Here is a 7,272-nt window from a genome sequence, read left to right as displayed (position 1 = left end):
GCAACTGCTATGAGCGGGTGGATGTCCGATTTTCCCTTTATTAATTACTTCTCTACACCTTGTGGGTTTCCGCAGAACTACTACGTCTAACCCCTTTGTGATCCACTGATATTTGCAGCGCTAACATTTATTTCGGAGTAATTAGGTACCAAACCCCTAATGGCTAGCGGAATTACGACAGCATTAAACAGAGTTTCCCTGTTGATGAAGCCTATTGAATGGCAGGAGTACATTTAATCTTCGCGGCCAGGTGTTTGAGACCACAAGAGAAATTTCTGCATAATTGCGAAGAGCAGCTCCCCCTCCAGAAATAAATGTGTGCCCCTTGAAGTAGGCACACCTAATTTTGCATACTTCTTTATCAAGAGTCCCTTTATGTCCCTGCGACATCTCGAAGCGAAAATCTCTGAACGGCATTGTTTTCTTCGTGATCAGTGCAAGCAAATATATTTTCATATATGTAACGTATGGCGAAAGAACAAACTTTCCTTGTTGCAATCTGTGTTTGAGAAATGATGCCGCGAATATAGGAAATTGTGTTAATTGAAAAAAAAACGTATGCGTCTATGAGGAGCGAGAGTGGTAAGAGAAATCGGAACGTTTAGATTGTTTTAACCACGTTCAGGGCCGGATTACAGGATCAGCGCAGATGGATCACTCTTACAATTGTGAAAGACATGGTTCCATTATTATATTACATTTGCTATGATGCTATATGTGCTCTGAATGCATGGTGCCTGTGGCGTTTTATTAAGTTCTCAATATCCTTGCCCTTTATACAAAGCGTAATATACAAAATGACTTGTACCCCAATTGTCTTGTTTTAGTTCACAGAATTCATAGAAAGTTGCCTCTGACATATATCCGAAGTGTAGTCTTTGGGCTCGATAACTCAGATAGGTGAACAATATTTTCATGAAGATGCAGCATCCAGAATTCAAAGATACAAGTTATTTATCTACGTCTTAAATAATTGATGTAGGGTTCACTTGGCTATTTTATAGCATAGTTCACTGCGTCGAGCAGTGTTTGCCTGATCTCCTTGCATGTACAATGGAACGAACTGGAAGTGGAAGAAAAGACTGACATAGATATGAAGGATTATAACACACCACGAACCAGACACGTGGTGTCTGTTCCACTGCCCTCCCCGTGTGTTTTCTTTTGCTGAAGGAAATCATGCATTATGCACTGACATAATATTTAGTTCCATAAAAAAATTACTTTTGATATGCAGAAGCAAAAAAAAAAATATATGCATGGAACGACCACGCTCCGTCGCCTTTTTGTGAGTGCATATCGCGAAACTGGTTTCTTCGGAATTCGCTCCAAAGTTCCAGCGATGGCGCCTCATGGGAATGCCTACTTATCGTCGAATCCTGCTTGTTACATCTTCCATGCACTGCTGATGCAAGCCATCGTACCTGCCTTTCGACCTCGTGTCGTACCAGCTGGAAGAGCTGTAAAGAGTGCCACGCTGGAAGCCCCGATGCGTCGATAATCTCGCTTCGCCGCTTCAACGATCTTCGCCAAGCGCATGCGCACCTAGCAAGCTTCGGGATCCGTTATAAGTGGGCCTTATGCTCCTTGGCGATCATTTGGCAGCGGTGGCTGCTCGTGGGAACACCTACTAATCGTCGTATCCTGCTTCTTACAGGTTGGTGCTCAAATTATTTCATACTATTTTGTTAAGAGTCAAGCTACAACGACGCGGCTGCCGCTGCCGTGGTGTTGTTCTGTAGTCCTATTTGCACTGGTTGTTAAGGTTTCCCTCGCTTTGTGCTCACATTGTGAAAGTGTCAACTCTGTCCCATACTTGCTCTTATTGTCAGTTGCCCGTTCTTAAAGGCGAAGGGTCGGTGCAATGCTCCGCGTGCTCTCTCGAATACCACTTTGGCGAGTGCGCTGGTGCAGCTGAGAAATCATTTAAAACGAAATCATAAAGTGCCGAAATGACCTGAAGATGTCCAGTATGCAGAAACTCTGGAGCACGCGCTGCTGGTTCTTGCGGCCATAAATCAAAAGCTCGAAAGCCTGCTTGCAGTATAGTTGGAAAAATCAATGATATGAAAAAAATCACTCTAGCTTATGTCGGGAAAGTTTGACGAGTTTGAACAAACGATAATCCGAAAGGACATTGAAAAAAAGGCTCTCGGAACGCGGATGACAGAACTAGAGCAAAAGGATATGGTCGACACCGCAGCACAGCATGAGCTTTGGCAACAGGTAAACTACTTGGAATTTTGCAGCCAGTGGCTTAATCTGGAAGTACACGGTGTCCCTGTTGTTGCTGGCGAGAACCTATTATCATCGCTAGATCAAGTTGCTGAAAGGCTTTGGGTTCCTCGGCTGACTGATGCTTGCTGACGTTGTATCAGGTCGCTACCTGCCAGCGAGGCAAGACAATGTTCCCAGAACTATCAGGTTTGCCAGACAACAGATAAGGGACACATGGCTGCAGAAAAAAACGCGCTCAAGAACAGCGAACCGAAAGTTTCACCCCAGTGAACTTCTTCAAGCTGCGAAAGAGAAAGCAAACGAAAAAGGCACTGATTTCGTCTGGTATGTAAATGGAAAAATTCTCGCTTGAAAGTCCAGTGGAGCAGTTACCACTGTTATTAGGAATAAAGACGACCTCGGTAAACTATAACTGATGTCGAGTTTATTCCTTTGTGTTCAAAGAAAACATGATGGATGAGACTCGCTATTATTTGTCTAATGATATTACCCAAGCAGTGTCAAAGTTCCTGAAGTCTAGTCACGAATGTATTCGCCTCAATAATTTCCGTTTCAATTGGAGCACTTGTAACTATGATGGTTTCAGATTGAAGGACTATACCACGTACTACGTAAATAGGTAAAATGTCCGCGGTGTTGGTGTTATACTATTGCTCATCAACGATCTAGAAGGTGAAATACTTGAATCTTACATTGCAATAACCGAGATTATGAAATTTTGTTGGTTTGTACGCAAAGCACTGTGTTTTCTGTATGTTACCGGCCTCCGGACGGAAATATTTCGTCATTTCTGGAGTTCTATTACCCGCTTACGGCTTCTGTTGTTCAGCGTCACAATCAGAAAACGTTAATCTATTGTGGTGATCTTATTAATTATATGAATATTCCCAGTCCATCTGATAGCGATTTTAAAACATCCATTGTGTCTAATGGTTTTGTTAAACTGATTAACATACCAAGAGTAACAAGTGGAAGCCATGCTGTGCTTGATTTAATTTTCACTAACTCTATGCACACGAATGTTATATCTGGCGTTTTATCGATTTTAGCGATCACCTTCCCGTGTTTGTTAGCATAGGGGAGCCTGGTACAATGAGGCGCAAATCTACATCAGTCATATACCAAGGAATTAGATACATCACTGATATCCTTCGAGGACCAGCTCGTGAAAACAAATTGGAGCAAGATAGCTGAACTAGATAACGCACGTTTAGCCTATAGTATGTGTATTGATGCATTTCAACAAATTTATATCATGACTGCTTTCCTCTTGTGACCCGCATAAATTCTCAAAACCCGCAAGCCCTCGATAATGTTAGAGCTCCGCGGAGAAAAAAGAAACTTACACAGAAATGTTTTTGTGCACTCGACACGCTCAGGACCTTGCGGTCTCTGAGAAATACAGGAATAAATTGACTAAAAATTGTGATCTGCAAGAACTTCCTGTCGCCTATCACTTCTAGACGTCAAGAATGCTCGACATAGCACATTATGGGCAAAATTACTCTTACAGCGTAATACTGCACACACTGCATTAACCAAACTAAATATTGATGGAAAGGAAGTTTGTGGTTTGGAATTGGCTAGTGTACTCAAGACGGTTTTAACAAACCTGGCTACTAGCGCTGCTCAAACTGATGCTCGTCTGCCTACGTCCTCCGAAGGTATGACTGCTACATCGTGAACTCGCAACCCGTCACGTTCGTGGAGCCACTTCCAAGCGTCCGCGTTTGCGCCGTCTGCTCGGTTGTTCCTGCCACGGCCGTGCACCTTCCCTGCGGCCAAACCCTGTGTGAGATGTGCAAGCACAACGCCTTCGTCCGTCCGACAGCACAGCTGCACCGAGACGCCAGTGTCGTAGCCAGGCACCGCGGAGGCCTGTGTCCCGTGGACCTAAACCTGCTTTGCCGAATTCGAGCTGAATGCCATGACCTTCCCCCTGGTTCAGCTGCACCACCAATGCGCCTTCTGTGTCGACAGACGCTTCGGCTGTGCATTCCTATAGCCGAGCTGAGATAACTTAAGGGGCACTATTCAGCGGCTGCTGCATGCGACACAAGACCTGCCACCATTGTGGACAGGACAACATCCTGGCATGTGACACTAGGCAGCATTCGAGGCGCTGCTTGCCATTGTAGAGGCGAAGGTCTAAGCAGAAGCCTAGCCAAGAATTAACATCACCAGCCGCAAGTGCAGAGGTGCAACTTCCATGAAGAACACTTGTATTTTTAATATCGCAATACGTGAATGAAGAATAATGTTCTTGTATTTCACGCCGCCTTTGAGTCACGATTACGCGTGCGCTGTGATCTGCCTGATACGGCGTGAACACGAGCGTGACGTGAGTTTGCTATAGCATAGATTTCGAAACACTGTAAAGTAGCTTGTTTCTGCTTGAATGCTGATGTGGCTCGAAGTGTTCGGTTAACCAGTGTCCGGTGAGCACAACTTCAACAACCAATGTTTTTGAGGAAATCTGCGGTAATAAGTGACGATTGGTGCGCTTAGCAGTGTACATGTACATCGGTATAATAGGCACCGCGTGAAAGACGCCGTAGTCTCGTTTCCTTCCGTTTTGTAGCAGTTGTATATAAGGCGTAACAATAACCTGGCTCACCCGCCGTGGTTGGTATGTGGCCATGGTGTTGGGCTGCTGAGCACGAGGTCGCGGAATCGAATCCCGGCAACGGCGGCCGCATTTCGAGGGGGGCGAAATGCGAAAACGCCCGTATATTTACATTTAGGTGCACGTTAAAGAACCCTAGGCAGTTGAAATTCCAGGAGTCCTCCACTACGGCATGCCTCATAACCAGAAAGTGGTATTGGCACGTTAAACCCCATAATTTATTTATTTTTTTTGGCCGGGATTAAATCCCCCTATCTTGTGCTCAGTAGCCCATCACTGTACTTGTTAGTTGTTGAAATCGGAAAACCCACAACTATCGATATATTATGTGTGTAACGCACCTTAAGGCCGGGGATGATCAGCTATTGTTTGAAATTCCAAAGGTATCACATCAATTCGGATGACCATGTGGTAAATGAACGAAAAAGCAAGTATAGAATAGAAGGGAGGGTAAGAACAGCTCGCTAAGAACACACACCCTATGATAAAACCTTTGTACAAAGTAATTCTGCTTTTAATGCAGCAAAATATGTACTTATCAACACGAAATAACGAAATGACAGGCAAGATACCAATATCGATGTGTTTGAATGAGAACCAAGTCATTACGAGACTGTTACTCTGGTGAAAAGGTAGACAAAAACCCAGGGCACTAGGCCCACCAAATTGAAATTTAAAAGAAAGGAAGACGTTTCGGCTCCCGCAAGGGAGCCTTGTTCACAGGTAAAATAAACACAGGTGTTCGAGCAGCTGGCTTAAACAGCCTTGATCACGTGAGGCAGGCAGCGCGCATACACTGATGGCAGATTGCCATCGCTCCAGTCGAGAGTGTGTGACGTAGTCCGAATTATGAGCAACTCAAGATAAAGGCCTCGAGATAGCCTTTTTTCTCTGGCACATACCCGTGCCTTCCTTCAGTCGATTGCGTGGACGACCTAAGCGGCTTGCTCAGGCAAGGCACGGGAGTTCAGATTTTATTTTCTGGCGTCGTAATTTGGCTGTTTAAGACGCCTTTCAACGTCGCCATTTCGCCAATATACACGTAGTCACAATCAGAGCCGAAATGCCTTTTCTTTTAAATTTTACTTAGCTCGACGTAGTGCCCCTGGTCTTTGTCTACCTTGTCACCATGCTCCATCCCGACCAGACGGGCTTCAGTCAAACACTTTACTTCAGTCTGTTACTCCAAATACGTGAGCATTCTTTTTTTTTCATGTACCTCCCACTTAGAAAATAAGTTTCCCAATAAGAGCAAGTGGTGGAAAAGTAACGAATTGAACAACCAAACACACGGTCAAAGAATGCGAAGGACACAAACACAGGGCGACACAAGCGAATTCCTCACTCGCGGTCAGCCTTATTATTTTCTATAAAATGTTTACAGGAAGCTCGTCAGCTTTTCGTTATTGCGAGCGTCTTCACAATCGGGAAAGCAAGGCTGATACGAGCTCCTCAAGACGATTTGTTACGCACTCGACACTCTTGTGGTATATGGACATGTGAGTGATCAGAATCATTTTATAACCTTCATTAATCAACAAGAGGAAACATCAGCATGTGTATACAGGTAGCTCTCACGTCTGGAAAATATGAAAAAAAAACGTTATTTTTGTATATCTTTAGAAGGATTTGAGCGCTAACACGAAGCAATGAATTTAAGTTAACAGGATGTGTCACATATGATTTCCTTTCGTGCAAACAATAAAGACGTTCCAGCATGTGTCTCTTTACCCTCTCCCCACCCGCTTTCACCAGCTTTCTTACTCCCGCACTTACACACTAAACCACGTGACGAAATTTGATCCACCCGCCACCCGTCGTCAGAGCCAATAAGACAACGTCTCTTAACCCAATCCCGCTTATCTCCTCCATCTCACAGGTGCTCTCGAGGTGCTCCGCCGAGAGCCTTGCAAGCTCTCAAAGCTACTCCGACCTGCTCGAGCTGTAGTTTCACCACTCAGAGATTTCCAAGCCAAGTCACCTGTATTCGCTGCTCTCAAGTCTCTTCGCTATGCGCCTGGATTTCCACCGGGTCGCTTAAGCCATCAACTGGACATCCAACAACGTCTCACCGGCTGAGGACAGCGCGTGAAGCCCATCGCCGCCAGATCCACGTTCGAACACAAGCTGCATGCAGTCATGGAGTGATCAAAGTCAAGGCGCAACCTTGACAAGGCTGACTTCGCAAGTCAAGAAAAGCATCCCACGTCTGACTATGTGGCCCGCGGCCCCTCGGCGAATCACCCTGCGCTCTCCTCAGAGCAGAAGACCGCTGACAAAGACGGCGGCAGTCGGCACGGAACCAAGTTCCAGCGGAACTTCGCGAAACGTTTATTCGGCCGCATGAAGCACGACCGGGCTACTCCCGGCGACGTCATCCTCAAGTCCAACGACACTCAGATGAGTGC

General features: G+C 45.4%; 1 long non-coding RNA gene across 1 annotated transcript; it reads left to right on the top strand.

Moving 5' to 3' along the window:
• Window positions 1-1,418: 1,418 nt before the first annotated feature.
• Window positions 1,419-4,506, top strand: LOC135918674 (uncharacterized). The gene is made up of 2 exons (XR_010569730.2): window positions 1,419-1,657; window positions 3,903-4,506. It is a non-coding gene; the product is annotated as an uncharacterized lncRNA (long non-coding RNA).
• Window positions 4,507-7,272: the final 2,766 nt, after the last annotated feature.

This window comes from Dermacentor albipictus, chromosome 6 (assembly GCF_038994185.2).
Source record: "Dermacentor albipictus isolate Rhodes 1998 colony chromosome 6, USDA_Dalb.pri_finalv2, whole genome shotgun sequence".
Taxonomy (NCBI): domain Eukaryota; kingdom Metazoa; phylum Arthropoda; class Arachnida; order Ixodida; family Ixodidae; genus Dermacentor; species Dermacentor albipictus.
The sequence above is the reverse complement of the archived record's forward strand: the minus strand, read 5'-3'. Positions and strand labels throughout refer to the sequence as shown.